At 42.6% G+C, this 15817-nt stretch overlaps 1 protein-coding gene across 1 annotated transcript in view; it reads right to left on the bottom strand.

The window, feature by feature from the left end:
• Window positions 1-2599: 2599 nt before the first annotated feature.
• LOC117363206 (potassium voltage-gated channel subfamily E member 1-like) overlaps window positions 2600-15817 on the bottom strand; it is a 58287-nt gene continuing 45069 nt past the window's right edge. The window contains exon 2 of the transcript XR_004539993.1: window positions 2600-2772. The gene's annotated coding sequence lies outside the window, so the exon portion shown is untranslated. The remainder of the gene's footprint in view (window positions 2773-15817) is intronic.

Below are 15817 nucleotides of genomic sequence, written 5' to 3' on the forward strand. Positions count from 1 at the left end.
TGGTGTCTCATTGGTTCTCCTCCTTGTGCCAAATCTCTGAGGTGCCCAATTAGTTTTTAACTCTTAATTTATTGCCAATCTAAGGGCTTCTTTTACAAAGCCACACTAGCAGCTGCCAGGCGGCAAACACTCTGATGTCCATTAATTCCCTATGGACATCGGAGTGATTACCGCGACCGCAGCAGCTAGCGTGGTAAATCTCCCATCTTTGTTTTAAGAACTCTGCCATTTGCTATATAATTATTTGTGACCTGCTGAGCCAAAAGTGGGGTCACAAACACCAGAGATAAAGGCTATGAAATTTTGGAGGAGTAAATTTGGGCAATTTCTTTTTTGAAAGTTTTTGTGCTCTAGAATGGGACTATGCAATTTTTTCCATGTTCTACAGCCTGAAAATGGCAAAGGCATGTGACTTCTAGGGATAATAACTTTTTAATGATAAATATTTTTCATTTTTTAAAGACTTACCTCCTTTTTTACTAAGCTGCGGTAGAGATTTCTACCGGAGCCCGGGGCGCTATATGTTTTTATGCTGCTCCGGCATTCATAGAATTCCTATGAGCGTTGGAGCAGCGTCGGAGCATTTAACACTGTGGGCCGTGGTGGAAACCTCTATCGTGACTTAGTAAAAGAGAGGGGGGGGGAGTTAATTAGTCCATACCTGAGGCTGAAAATTTTGCAGGATTAATCAGGATTATCCCTCTATCTTGAGGTATAAAGAAAGTCAAATTACTCCACTTTTGGTACCTTTTAGCTCAGTGGGGGTCACATTTACAGCATTTGTAGCAGATGATGGGGGTCCTCTGGAATCATTTATCTCTGTCTGTTTTTGCAAATACTCCTGGGTTTCTTCACCTTTTATCGTAACCTTGCTATCAAGATAGTCTAACTTCCACATTTGGCCAATATCTCTTGAAGATACTCTACTCTAAACCAGACGTTCTCAAGCCAGTCCTCAGGACATATCTAGCCAATCAGGTTTTCAGGACATCCACAATGAATAAGCATGGTTGCTTTGCATACAGTGGATGCAAATATCTTTCATGCATATTCATCTTGGATATCCTAAAATCTAGACCGGCTTGGTATGTCCCAAGGACTGCTGTAAACTATTCACTTCTGAATGGCACAGCTACATGTGGACTTGGGTGGACACAGGCCCCCCAATGATGTTCAGTGGCAGCCACCTCACTGTTCTGTCTTCCACCCCTGGATCTAGCAGCATTCCCCCCCTGTGGCCAGGCAGCTTCCCTTTCCCTCTCTGATCTGCCTCAGTATCTTCACTGGCACAGCAGCATTACACCTCCACTGCTTGCATTGGCCCTGCAGGCTTTTCTCTGCTGTGTCCTGCCCTCACTGATGTCACTTCCTGTTTCCTGGATGTAGCAGAAGGAAGCCTGAATGGCCAGTGCAGGCAACAGAGGTGTGTCACTGTTGCCCCAGAGAAGATGCTGAGGTAGACGGAAGGGGTGCTAATTCTTATCCAGTCAGAAGAGCGGGTGAGAAATGCAAGATAAAGGGGAGGGGATAAGATGTTTTGGAAGGCCCAATCATCCTAACTGTGGGCCCATTCAGAATGATAAGTCTGGTTACACTGCTGGACTGTCAGCTTTCCCTTAGGTTCTAGTTTAAAAGCTGCTCTGTTTTGGGGTTTTTCTTTTAATGTTAGTGCCAGCAGTCTGGGTCCACCCTGGTTAAGGTGTAGCCCATCCTTTCAGAACAGGCTTCCCCTTCAGCAGAATGTTACCCAGTTCCTAACACCATTGTCTCAACCATGCATTGGCCTAAATTTGACTTCAGAATCTCCCTCCTACACTTTCCTATATTCATTTTCATTTAATTTATTAGAACTTTATAAACGGCTTTATTCCAAGGCAGTGTACATAAAAATATACATAATAATTAAGAGAAAACACATATGTCTGAAAAGTATTCATATGTACTAAGACAGCTGTCTCCTCTCCAGTACTATAAAAAAAATTATATCTATGTGATATGTAAGGTCCACTCTCTTTTGCAGCAAGCAGAAAAGTGACTAAGTGATCCTCCAGCTCACAACCGTCTCAGCTATTTACATGTCTAACAAATGAATTGCCAACCTAACCTTCCCTATTGGGTGCACGTCCCTTAGTGTGTGAGAGGATATTGCATCATCTGGGGGGGGGAATCCGGGTTTTGAAAAGCTTTCTCTTCAGATTGCGTCGGGAGGCTTAGGGGGGGCGGGGTGTGGGCATAATGGGGCGTGTCTATGAGTCCAGTGTAACCCTAGGGAGGTCTGAATACAGGATCATTGCTGTCAAACCAGGAAGATGTTCTTCCTTCCAGATGACCTTTCAACTTCAAAGCAATCATGTGGGCCAGGTTCCAAGACCACCAAAATAAGGTGAGAGCCCTTGCTCTGATTCATCAAACAGGAAGTTTTCTGCATCTTCAAACCTCCAGAGAACAAACTTTGTAAGAAACCTGAGATCAAAGGATCTCAGATAATCCGGCTATTACTTCCTTATTATTATATGAGCATGTGAAAACAAGAGCATGTATTATTTTGTGTATAAAGCTGGGTAGAGAAAAGTCCAACACTCTGTGGTTTCCATTTTCTAAGGTGGACAATAGCAGGGGGGATGGCAAATCAAGCAGAGATTAGCTTCTTCAGTGAGGGTGGGTGGTTTCTCTTTACCTTGGCATGTATAAAGTTACTTGGTTCCCATCGTTTGATTCAGTTGTGAGCACAATTCAGTAGAGTGTTTCAGTTGATTCCAAGAAAAGGACTTACTGTATATGGAAGACAAGACAATAATAAAACTTAAATTATCTTTCCCCTCGTTAAAAGGCGTTATCTATATTGGAAAATTAGGGAAATCTCTCTACTTTAAAATGACTGAGCTTTGGAATCACTTTCCTGTCCAGCTGTGTAATTTGGGCTGTTTCTAACTATTTAGAGCAGTGGTTCCCAACCCTGTCCTGGAGGAACACCAGGCCAATTGGGTTTTCAGGCTAGCCCTAATGAATATGCATGAAGCAAATTTGCATGCCTATCACTTCCATCATATGCAAATCTCTCTCATGCATATTCATTAGGGCTAGCCTGAAAACCCGATTGGCCTGGTGTTCCTCCAGGACAGGGTTGGAAATCACTGATTTAGAGAACATCTGAAAACGTGGCTATTTTCAAAAATGTAAATTCCGCTGCTCTCTATATAACCACTAATTCCTATTATATTTTCCTTTCTTAAACTCTTGTAAACCGTGTCGAGCTCTATCCTTATGGAGAAGATGCGGTATATAAGCGTAAGGTTTAGTTTAGTTTAAATCAGTGATTCCCAACCCTGTCCTGGAGGAACACCAGGCCAATCGGGTTTTCAGGCTAGCCCTAATGAATATGCATGAGAGAGATTTGCATATGATGGAAGTGATAGGCATGCAAATTTGCTTCATGCATATTCATTAGGGCTAGCCTGAAAACCCAATTGGCCTGGTGTTCCTCCAGGACAGGGTTGGGAACCACTGGTTTAAATTGTGTATGGACACGCCTCATGAAAAAGTAGCCACTCTGAGCATTTGAGATTTGAGATTCCGGTCACTTTTTTCCCCAGAGACTGTTACAAAATATAGTGCTTCTTTTACAAAGATGCGCTAGGGCCTTAACGCGCGGAATAGCGTGCGCTAAATTTCTTTGCACGCTAGCCGCTTCCTCCTCCTTTTGAGTAGGCGGTAGATTTTCAGCTCGCGTGCGCTAAGAACGCTAGTGCACCTTCGTAAAAGGAGCCCATAGCCTCTTTCAAACCACCCTCACAAAACATTACAGTTGCTCTGGGGCAGGGGTAGCTTTGTGCATTTATGTGTAGAAATTGGCTGGAAGGGGGAGGGGCTATGATTGAGGTCTACAAAATCCTGAGTGGTGTAGAATGGTTAAAAGCAGGGATCTCAAAGTCCCTCCTTGAGGGCCGCAATCCAGTCGGGTTTTCAGGATTTCCCCAGTGAATATGCATGAGATCTATTTGCATGCACTGCTTTCAATGCATATTCATTAGGGAAATCCTGAAAACCCGACTGGAATACGGCTCTCGAGGACCGGAGTTCCCTACCCCTGCTCCAATGCTTCTATTCTTGATGGATTTGGGAGATGATCTTATCCGCCTATATCAGGGATCTCAAAGTCCCTCCTTGAGGGCCGCAATCCAGTCGGGTTTTCAGGATTTCCCCAGTGAATATGCACTGAAAGCAGTGCATGCACATAGATCTCATGCATATTCATTGGGGAAATCCTGAAAACCCGACTGGATTGCGGCCCTCGAGGAGGGACTTTGAGACCCCTGGTTAAAAGGGAATCAATTTTTTTATTCTTTCAAAAACCAGAAGGACAACATAGAAATACTTTAAAACAAATTGGGAGGAAATATTTTATCCCCTCAATGAATAGCTAAGCTCTGGAACTTGTTGCCAGAGGAATGTGGTAACAGCAGTTAATTATCTTGGTTAAAAAAAAAAAGGTTTGAACTCTGGTCCTCGAGAGCCGTATTCCGGTCGGGTTTTCAGGATTTCCCCAATGAATATGCATGAGATCTATTTGCATGCACTGCTTTCAACGCATATTCATTGGGGAAATCTTGAAAACCCAACTGGAATACGGCTCTCGAGGACCGGAGTTTCCTACCCCTGTCCTAGAGGAAATGTGCTTGGTCTCTTATTGAGACATGGAGGATGCCACTACTTGCCCTGGGATTGGTAGCATGGAACACTGCAACTATCTGGGTTTCTGCCAAGTACTTGTGATCTGGATTTACCATTGTTAGAAACAGGATACTGGGCTAGATGGTCTGACCCAGTACGGTTATTCTTATGTCAATTTCACCCTCCTCCACCTCCTGGAAAGCTACGTTTTGTTCCCTGAGCTCTTTCTTTTACATGTACTGTATATACCTATGGGCAGCTCTACAAGGGTCTACTTACTCAAATTGAAACAGGAGCAGTATGAACACAGCACACGATACTACACTTCTCCCTCCGTATTCGCTGTGATAGGGGGATTAACAGAACCGCAAATACAGAAAAACCGCAAATAACTTTTTCATATGTTATTCGCTGTTTTCTATTGAAAACCATCGTGAATGTGGCGAAACCGCGAATAACATGGTGGGAGACCTGGCCTTTTTCTGAAGGAGAAGCAAAACACGGTGAAGAAAGTGCTGGGAATCGGCGATTTTTCTCTGTAAACGCTTGGAATCAGCGATTTCTCAATGCAAGCTGATGTAATTTGGGGGGAGGAGCCAGCAAGCTAAAAAACGTGAATAATCGAAACCGCGAATGCTGAAACTGCGAATATGGAGGGAGAAGTGTAATTCATTCATTGATCATTTCAAAACGGGATTATTGTAATTCACTGTATAAAGGAATTATACAAAAAGAAACAAGAAGATTTCAACTGATACAAAATATGGCAATAAAAATCATTACAGGTAAAAGAAAATCTGACCATGTAACACCATTATTAAAGAACGCACATTGGCTTCCTATCAACCACCGAGTAACCTATAAACAGGCGCTCATTACATTTAGGGCTACTTTTATTAAGCTGCAATAGCGTTTTTAGCGCATGCAGCATTTTAGTGCGCGCTAAACCCATGCTACACGGCTAGAACAAATGCATAGAAACATAGAAAATGACGGCAGAAAAGGGCCACGGCCCATCCAGTTTGCCCACACCAAAGACCCACCCCCTATCTACCTCCATGAAGAGACCCGACATGCCAATCCCATCTTTTCTTAAAATCTGGCACGCTGCTGGCCTCAATTACCTGTTGCGGAAGATTATTCCAGCGATCAACCACCCTTTCGGTGAAGATATATTTTCTGGTGTCGCCATGAAATTTCCCACCCTTGATTTTCAACGGATGCCCTCTTGTCGCCGTGGGTCCTTTAAGAAAAAAGAGATCTTCTTCCACCTCGATACGGCCCGTGACATATTTGAACATCTCGATCATGTCTCCCCTCTTTCTGCGTTCTTCGAGTGAGTATAGCTGCAACTTATCCAGCCGTTCCTCATACGGAAGATCCTTGAGTCCTGAAACCATTCTGGTGGCCAACCGACTCAGCTCTCCGCACATCCTTTTGATAATGCGGCCTTCAGAATTGTACACAGTATTCCAGATGGGGTCTCACCATGGATCTGTACAATGGCATAATAACCTGGGGCTTACGGCTGACGAAACTTCTACGGATACAACCCATGATTTGCCTAGCCCTGGAGGAAGCTTTCTCCACTTGATTGGCAGTCTTCATGTCTTCGCTAATGATCACGCCCAAGTCGCGTTCTGCTACAGTCCTTGCTAGGATCTCGCCATTTAGGGTGTAAGTCCTGCAAGGATTTTTGCCACCAAGGTGCATGACCTTGCATTTTTGCTCAATGCTGGCGTTAGCGTCTAGCGCGCACAGCAATTTAGCGTGCGATATTCCGCGCGTTAATGCCCTAACCTGGCTTAGTAAAAGGAGCCCTTAAAATTCTACAAGTTAACACACCGCTATTCCTAGATCGAGTTATCATTCCTTATTCTCCTCTCCGCTCCTTATGATCTGAGGATAAATACCTACTCACTGTTCCATCCTTACGAACCATAAATACGAGACGTACTACACTCTTCTCTGTCACCGCCCCCCAAACGTGGAACTTATTACCTGCTCAGATATGAGAAGAAAAGAACCTTGATAAATTTAAATAAAAACTAAAGAGTTTCCTATATAGAGATGCCTTTAACTGATTAGTGAGTCCCTTAAACTAAGTTAACATTCCCAATTGAAGTAGGCAATAACTGATCTAATATATTATAACCCCCTATTGCTCTATCCTTATTTGTTCTCTTTACTATATCAAATTGTAGTTCTTCCCCGATTTCCCTTTGAAGTGTAAATTTGTCTATCCCTACATAGCATGTTCCCCTCATTTGAAAATTATTTATTGTACATCGCTTTGTAATCCTTGAAAAAAGCGATTTTATCAAATATGAAATAAACTTGAAACTTGATAAGAAGGTATATATAATATATTTTTTATAGGTATGTATAAGCAGATAGATTGATTATATATTATAGGCAGAAATAAGAAAGAGGATTGATTATGGTTTTATGGTTTAAGAGGGCTGCATTGAGAACCAGCTCAGAAAACGTTTACTCGGTATTGTAACACCTTTACAAAAGCACAGGTATTGATTAAGGTTTAATAATGCATTGATTATGGTTTAATAATGCCTGTATTGAAACCATACCAGGAAACGCAAACTCTGCATTGTAACACCTTTACAGAAGCTCATGTATTGTAACATCATTACAGAAGCTCATATAAACCGCTCTGAATTGACTCCCCCAGTCATTAGCAGCGGTAAAGAAGCTTTCAACAAACAGTAAGCAAATCACATACAAAATTAGCCACAAAGAGAATAGTCTGATCAATTTTCATTTTATTGACGACCCATGCCATGTCAACGGTGTCAGGTCAAAAGCACGCCGGGACAAAGGCGCGCGCAGACAATTGAGCGCAGCACGGAGGCGCGTGCCGCACTATATTACTGTTTTTACGGCTCTGACGGGGGGGGGGGCGTGGGGGGAGAACCCCCAACTTTACTTAATAGAGATCGCGCCACGTTGTGGGGGGTGTGGGGGGGTTGTAACCTCCCACATTTTACTGAAAACTTCACTTTTTCCCTGTTTTTAGGGAAAAAGTTAAGTTTACAATAAAATGTGGAGGGTTACAACCCCCCAAACCCCCCCCAACGCCGGCTCGATCTCTATTAAGTAAAGTGGGGGGGGGGGCTCCCCAACAAAACCCCCCGTCGGAGCCCCTAAAAACGGTAATTTTCTTCTGCGCGCGCCTCCATCTTGCGCTCAGTTGTCGACGCGCGCCTTTGTCTTTCGCCGACTTGTCTATGAACCCATGTCAACATATTCCAGCAGATTCAAACTGTCTTACAGGAAAAGGGCTTCTGTTAGTATAGCAGATGCTGTTGCAATTGTGAAAAATCAAGTATTTTCCCATTTGATAACACATCATTGCACTTTATGTTTGTTTTTGAAACTAATAAAGATTAAAAAAAAAAAAAAGTATAGCGATGCTATCTCGATGGACATATCACCTTATGGCAAATCATTATTTCCAAGTACCGAGTAAATGCATAAAAAAGATTCTATCATTTTATCTCAACAAGGAGTCGCTGTTGAACTGATATTTGCCAGGTCGAAATATTCAAGACAAAAGAATAATTTCTTTCTGTGGTTCAAAACTTTGCAAACAAAAATCCTTAATAGAATGTAAGTCCTCTCCAAACTGCACCTTCCTAATGCCGTTCCCTGCAGGCATTTTTCAAAATCAGTGGTTTGTCTTATTAAATGACAGCATGTCAGAAACCATTCTAATCTCTGCTTTGGGAAGTTCCATTTAAATCTTGTGCTATGATGCAACTAATTACTCCCTGCTCGTGATTTCTGATGCAGCTTTATGAAAGAAATCCCTTATACTCTGTAACACTGAGCTGTCAACGTGGGCTTTGGCCCATGTCTTTGAGACGGACTTTGGTAGCTGATTGTATCTGACTTTGTGATTATTATGATGATTTTTCTAATAACTGGATAAGATCCACAGACTGGGCAAAGTCAAGTTAAGGCAGTCTAAAAGGGTTTGATATGTACAGTCCAAATAATATGGTCAGGAGACAGGGGAGCTTATAAATCAGTCAGGTCAATATTCAATGAGGGCAGTGACTGTATATATATATAAAATAATATCTATATACTGTAAATACATAAAGGACTCAATTCTGTATATGGCACAAAAAAAATCAGCGCTGATAAAAATACTACAACATTACATTACATTACTGACTTCTATTCCGCCTGTACCTTGCAGTTCTAGGTGGATTACATCAGAAGATAACTGGACATTTCCAGGAAAAATGACAATTTAGGGAGCTGGTTACATAACTGAGTCTTGGGGAGAAATTACAAGATAGGTAGAAAGTTGAGGATGACATCAGAAGAAAACTGGACATTTACAGGGAAATTACAGTTTAGGAGGCTGGTTACATAGTTGAGTCTTAGGGGGGAAATTACAGGAGGAGTAGAGATTTGAGGGGGAATATTACAGGGAAGGGGGAAGAACAAGGGGGGGAGTTAAGATATCTGGGTCAATTTTTTGAATAGCAGGGTTTTGATTTCTTTTCGGAATGATTTGAAGTCGATTGTTGCTGTCAGCAGGTTGGAGATGAAGGGGTCTAATTTTGCTGCCTTCTATTAATTATTTCTATTACGCTACCAGACGCACGCAGCGCTGTACAGAGTCACAAAGAAGAAGAAAACAGTCCCTGCTTGAAAGAGCTTACAATCTAAAGAGCCGAGCCAGACAAACAGGATGTCATGGATACAGTTAAGGGGAACAATTAATCAGCTGGCTGGGTTGGAGGGCAGAGGAGTAGGGTTATTTTATAAACAGCGCTCAGAGTTCGGGCCATTTACAGAACAGTGTTTGGTGCTAGGATCCGCGCCCAAGGATTTATGCCAACTGAAACCTAGTGCAGAAGCAGTAAAGACTTTGAACAGCTTCAAAATATATTGATGTGGGATAAAACCTGGATTGATAACTTAGCACTGCTAAAATTTCTGTGAAGAAGCCCACCAGCTTAGGATGAAATGGGCCCCGTTGGATGGTTGTTATTTTTTGCTGATATTTATGTATGCTGTGGACCACCAGAAGATCTAACAAATCGATTCTGGAAGAGAGATCAAACCGGCTATGTCACTAGAAGCCCAAATGATGAAGTTATTTTGGTCACGCTGTCAGAAGAGAAAGATCATTGGAGATGGCCATCTTGTTTGGGAAGATCGAAGGAACCAGGCCAAGAGGGAGACCTGCAATCAGATGGCTGGACATGTTGAAAACAACCATGGGGAAGATGCTGGAGGAACTTATCAGCCTAGCACAAAACCGATCTCATTTTAGATCTGTAATTCATCAAGTCACTAGGACTCGAGCATGAGTCGATGGCACCTAAGAAGACACTTTAGGTTTCTTATCCATTTGGATATATGATCTTTGAGCTGTGAAGTTTTATTGTCACTTTTGTCATTCCTCCTTCCTTTCATGCAATCTAACAGCATATACAGGCAGTCCCCGAGTTACAGACGCCTGACCTAAATACAACTTTTACTTAAGAACGCAGGTGCAGCTTCACTTGATTTCACTGAGCAGCATTTCCAGTGACATAGACTCCTACACTTCTCCTGCAGCAGATTCAGGAATGATGCCTGGCCACTTTAAGAACAGTGTGTGGTTGTGCATGTTGTACCTTAGAGAGAACACGGGTAGGGACAGTTGGCCCTTTTGTCAGCTGGGAGCAGAGGTAAGCAGCAAGAACCTTAAAATCTACAAGTTCCGAGTTACATACAAATCTGACTTAAGAACAGCTTTAAAAACCTAACTCATTCTTAACCTAGGTACTTCCTGTTTAGAAATAACCAAGCTATTGTGACATCACTGATAAGGTTGGCTCTAAGGCATTGATGGAATGAGGCTTTATGACATCACAATATCAGCTCTAGAATGTTGCTACTCCTTGGGATCTTGCCAGGCACTTGTGACCTGGGTTGGCCCCTGATGGAAACAGGATGCTGGGCTTGAGGGGCCTATGGCAACGCTTATGTTCTTATGCGAGTCAAGTACAGGCCGTCCCCAAGTTTTAGATGCCTGACTTATGTACGACTCGCACTTAAGAACGCAGTTGAGGCTTCATTTGATTTCACTGAGCAGCATTTCCAGTGGCATAGACTCCTACACAGATTCAGGAATGATGCCTGGCCACATTAAGAACAGTGTGTGGTTGTGTATGCTGTACCTTAGAGGGAACACGGGTAGGGACAGTTGGCCCTTTTGTCAGCTGGGAGCAGAGGTAAGCAGCAAAATCTTAAAATCTACAAGTTCTGAGTTACATACAAATCCGACTTAGGAACAGCTTTAAAAACGTAACTCGTTCTTAACCTGAGGACTGCCTGTATAGACAATTTCATGCTTACATGACCTTGTACTATTTAAAATAAGTGCAACTGCACTGACTTGACTTGCCATTGCCCCAATAAATGGAAACCATCTTCTTCCTTAACTTTTATCAACAAATGATCTTGATATCCTTTATATCTGTCTTTAGAAACCAAAGGCCTGTTTTACAAAGCCGCGTTAGAGGCTGCTGCGCGGTAACGTCCCCGAAGCCCATAGAGATTTAAAGGGCTTCAGGGCTGTTGCTGCGCGGCTTTGTAAAACAGGCCCCAAATGTGTGGTGCAGTGGTTGGAGCTACGGCCTCAGCACCCTGAGGTTATGGGTTCAAATCCCTCGCTGCTCCCTGTGACCCTGGGCAAGTCACTTAATCTCCTCATTGCCCCAGGTACACTAGATAGAGTTTGAGCCCACCAGGACAGATAGGGAAATATGATAAAAGTACCTGTATGTAAACCACTCAGGATATAAATGGTATATAAATAAAAAAATTCCACTGGATTAGTTCTTCTCTACCTTTTTAATCATCGTTACTTGTTTTCAACATCCCACTTATCTTCCACTGTACTATATATATCTTATCAGGATCTGTCAGTAACCCTCAATATTCCGACTACCCTCCACTAGGATATTTTGACTCTTATGCATTCCTGTTCGCATTGTGTTTAATGAACTTTTTCTTTAGCTTCTGTGGGTGGTGGTGTTATTCTTTCACTGAAGACATTTATTTTTTTCCTTTCTTCATCATTCCTTTGTTACTTTTCCACTACTTTCCTCTTGTTCTTATGGCAGTTGAGGCCCTGCAAGTTCCCCTTTTCTGGCAATTACGTATTCTTAAACTAAAGCTCTCCATTTACCTGAATCTTCTCATATTCCTCTTTAATTTTCTTCACCTTTCGACTCTGCTAAACGGTTTAGCCACGACTATTCTCAGGGTTAGCTTTACATCTGATACAGAATTAGGCACAGAAACAGGTTGAAAGAAATACTATGTAGAGAATGACACGGGGACAAATTTTTCCCCGTCCCCGCGGCAAGTTCTTTTCCTGTTCCTGCCCCATTCCTGCAAGCTCTGTCCTCATCTGCACTCAAACACTTAAAAATCATAAGTAGCAACATTCTAGAGCTCAGATTATAATGTCATAATGCCTCATTCCACCAATGCCTGAGCTCCGTCCTCATCTGCACAAGCCTCAAACCCTTTAAAATTATAAGTTGCAACATTCTAGAGCTCAGATTGTGATGTCATGCCTCATTTCACCAATGCCTAAGCTCTGTCCTCATCTGCACAAGCCTCAAACACTTTAAAATCATAAGTTGCAACATTCTAGAGCTCAGATTATAATGTCATAATGCCTCATTCCACCAATGCCTGAGCTCCGTCCTCATCTGCACAAGCCTCAAACCCTTTAAAATTATAAGTTGCAACATTCTAGAGCTCAGATTGTGATGTCATGCCTCATTTCACCAATGCCTAAGCTCTGTCCTCATCTGCACAAGCCTCAAACACTTTAAAATCATAAATAGCAACATTCTAGAGCTCAGATTGTGATGTCATAATGCCTCATTCCACCAATGCCTAAGCTCCGTCTTCATCTGCACAAGGCTCAAACCCTTTGAAATCATAAGCGTTTGAGGCTTGTGTAGTTAAGGCAGAGTTTTTGGGAATGGAGCAGGAACAGCGACAAAACTCACGGGGACGGGGAAAAATTTGTCCCCGTGTCATGATGAAACTGTGTGAGTAGGGTGGAGGCTGCTCTCAGAATATGTAGTGCCAGGGTCCTAAAGCAGGACACAACCCTCTCTCATCTTGGACACACTCCCTTAAAAGTGCAGAGTTCTCCGACTGCAAAGCATTCTCCTGTACAAGCCTACTCTACTCAATGCAAAGTCAAACCCCGATTGTACCCCGCTTTAATTTGTGACTCTTGGGGAAAAAAAGGCTGCGGTGATGGCCAAGAGGAGGAATGGAGAGCAACTCAGGAGTCCAACCAGGATTCAAAGATTTATTGTAACGTCACGAAAAGTAAAAGCATTCACAATAAATCTTTGAATCCTGATGGGACTCCTGAGTTGCTTTCCATTCCTCCTCTTGGCCATCACCGCAGCCTTTTTTTTCATATCTTCCTCTTTGTCATTTTGTGACCGTCACATATAAATTTATCCGGAGCCATATTCCCTCTTGCCTCTCTGCTCTTCTCTATCTCCTTTTCCTCACTCACAATCACACAGACCCTTTTCTCATCTTTGTACCTCATACTTCAAGCTGTTTCTTTTTCGGCACCTGTTCTATGGATCTAACTTCCCTTTCATGGCTTATATGCTCCAGGGACTTTTCCCCCCCCTGCTGATTATACCCTTCCCTGTGCAGCCAAACATCCTTCTGGTTTTGGCCACCACATTATTTCACTACCTTGAAATCCTCAGACACCATCATTTCCTAGTCTCTTTCCTAAGTTGATTTGGGGACTGGACCCTACCTATCTTTTGTCTCATTTTGTGCTATACAACCCTACGAGGAGAACCAGAAATTGTAATTTATTCGCCTATCCAAAGATTACTGGTTGTAGATACAGGTCATTTTTGGATAGGACTTTTATGTTTCAAGCAAGTAAACAGCAGTCCTGGTTTGGTAATTAGGTTAGTGGAGCCAGGTTGACCTATGGCGCTTCTCGGAAAGAAATTAAAACTGTACTATTTGATAGATTCATTTCCTAAATAGAAATTACATTAATTGCAATAATTCTTTAACAATTACAATAATTCTACTCTGATTATCCTTAAGAAATATATTGTACTTTTGTTAATTGCATTTTGTACTTCGCTGATTGTCCAGCTCTCTTCGACGTAGACCGCCGAGAAGTCGTTAGATTGTGGCGATATAGAAGAATAAAGTTATTATTATTATTATTAGTCTCTGCACATCAGCCTCTCACCTATCATATACAGCTCCTTATGATTTCTGCTTCCCTAATACAGTGTTCTTCAACCACCGGTCCATGGACCGGTGCCGGTCCACAGAAATTTCCTGCCGGTCCACAGGGCCCCAGACAGTGATTTTCAGCTGCCGGTCCACGGTACAATCGATGCAGTGTTGTCTTCGGGCCGGCTCCCTCTTCCCCAGTGCTACAGTGCACAAAGCCGTGGGCAGAGGCTCCTATGCGTATCCTGCGCCTGAATAGGAAACCTTCTCTCTGACGTCACAACATCAGAAGGGAAGGCTTCCAGATGAGGCACGAGACGCTGCCCATGGCTTTGTGCACTGCAGCACTGAGGAAGAGGGAGCCGGCCCAAAGATAACACCGGGGGGGCAGGCCAGAAGGCAAGGCACAGCATGGAGGGAGGGAGACAACAACGGTAGGGGGAATAATTTTATTTTTTAGTTTAGTGATTGATTTACATCTGCTGTCTGTTCAGGAAGAAATGCATTTGTTTCTTTTCCTCTGGGGTTGTACTGCATGCAGTCTTGCATCTTAGGGTTTATTTTAGTTTTTGGTCCCGTATTTGCATGGGGCTATCTGTGTTCTGGTAGAAATGAATATTGAGAAGCATATAGTGTGCTCTGTGTAGTTAAATTTTGTGGTTAACCATTTTGTGTTGTTAATCTATATATATAAAATCGGAGGTATGTATGTGTGTATGTGTGTGTGTATGTGCCGCGATCACGCAAAAACGGCTTGACCGATTTGAACGAAACTTGGTATGCAGATCCCTCACTACCCGGGATGATATGTTCTGGGGGTCTCGCGGCCCACCTGCACACGTGGGCGGAGCTACAAACAGATAATCGGATTTCACCCATTCATGTCAATGGAAAAAATGTAAAAAGCTGCCATTCTCACAGTAATTCAAAAACGGCTTGACCGATTTGAACGAAACTTGGTATGCAGATCCCTCACTACCTGGGGTGATATGTTCTGAGGGTCTCTTCACCCAATAATTTATATGTTCTTGCTCCTGGAGGTGAAACTAAAATTGTTGTTTATAATCACGTTTTGCGTTAGTTGTATTGTATTCATTTTGTCAAATATTTCACATTATAATTTGAATATTGTACTTTTTATAAAGCTGTAAAAAAATAATTTCATTCACCACTATAAAGTATCTTTATTTGAATCCATTTACAGTGTTATTGCTATAATTAAATACCCATGCAACGCCGGGTCATCAGCTAGTATTATTATATTGTGTGTGTGTATATATGAAAAATGAATGAGAAAAATGGTATTACAATTAGTACAATTATGGGGGTAGGGCGGAGATTAGGTGGCAATGGGCGGGGTCTGGCCCATGACTTAGCCCAGTGTTCTTCAACTGCCAGTCTGCGGACCGGTGCCGGTCCACAAAATAATTATTTTATTTCCGCCGGTCCTTAGGTGTCAAAAGGTTGAAGAGCATTGCCCTAATACATAACGTGACCATTTTTTTCCCCACTCAAAACGGGACAGGGCCCCCAGATCAGCGGTAAACAGCCGAACAAACTATGAGAGCTCCTACGTAGTTTAGCTGTTTACCGCTGATTCCAGTTGCTATCCATCAGGTTTCCTGCATATGATACCATTTAGGACCCCTGAGGAAGGAGTGTTTCTTCGAAACACAGATTGTGTCAGGTCCGGGTTCATCAATCCTTTTGGACACAAACTATATTTATCTTTTTACGATTGCTCATTAAAGGCTTGGTATCTTGTACATCGCCACTGCAGTTTTTGCCTTTGGGCTCCTTTTATCAAGACGTTTCATCACGCGTTAACCCAAAAATTACCACCTGCTCAAGGGGAGGGGGTAGC

Source organism: Geotrypetes seraphini, chromosome 6, assembly GCF_902459505.1.
Source record: "Geotrypetes seraphini chromosome 6, aGeoSer1.1, whole genome shotgun sequence".
NCBI classification, from domain to species: Eukaryota; Metazoa; Chordata; class Amphibia; order Gymnophiona; family Dermophiidae; genus Geotrypetes; species Geotrypetes seraphini.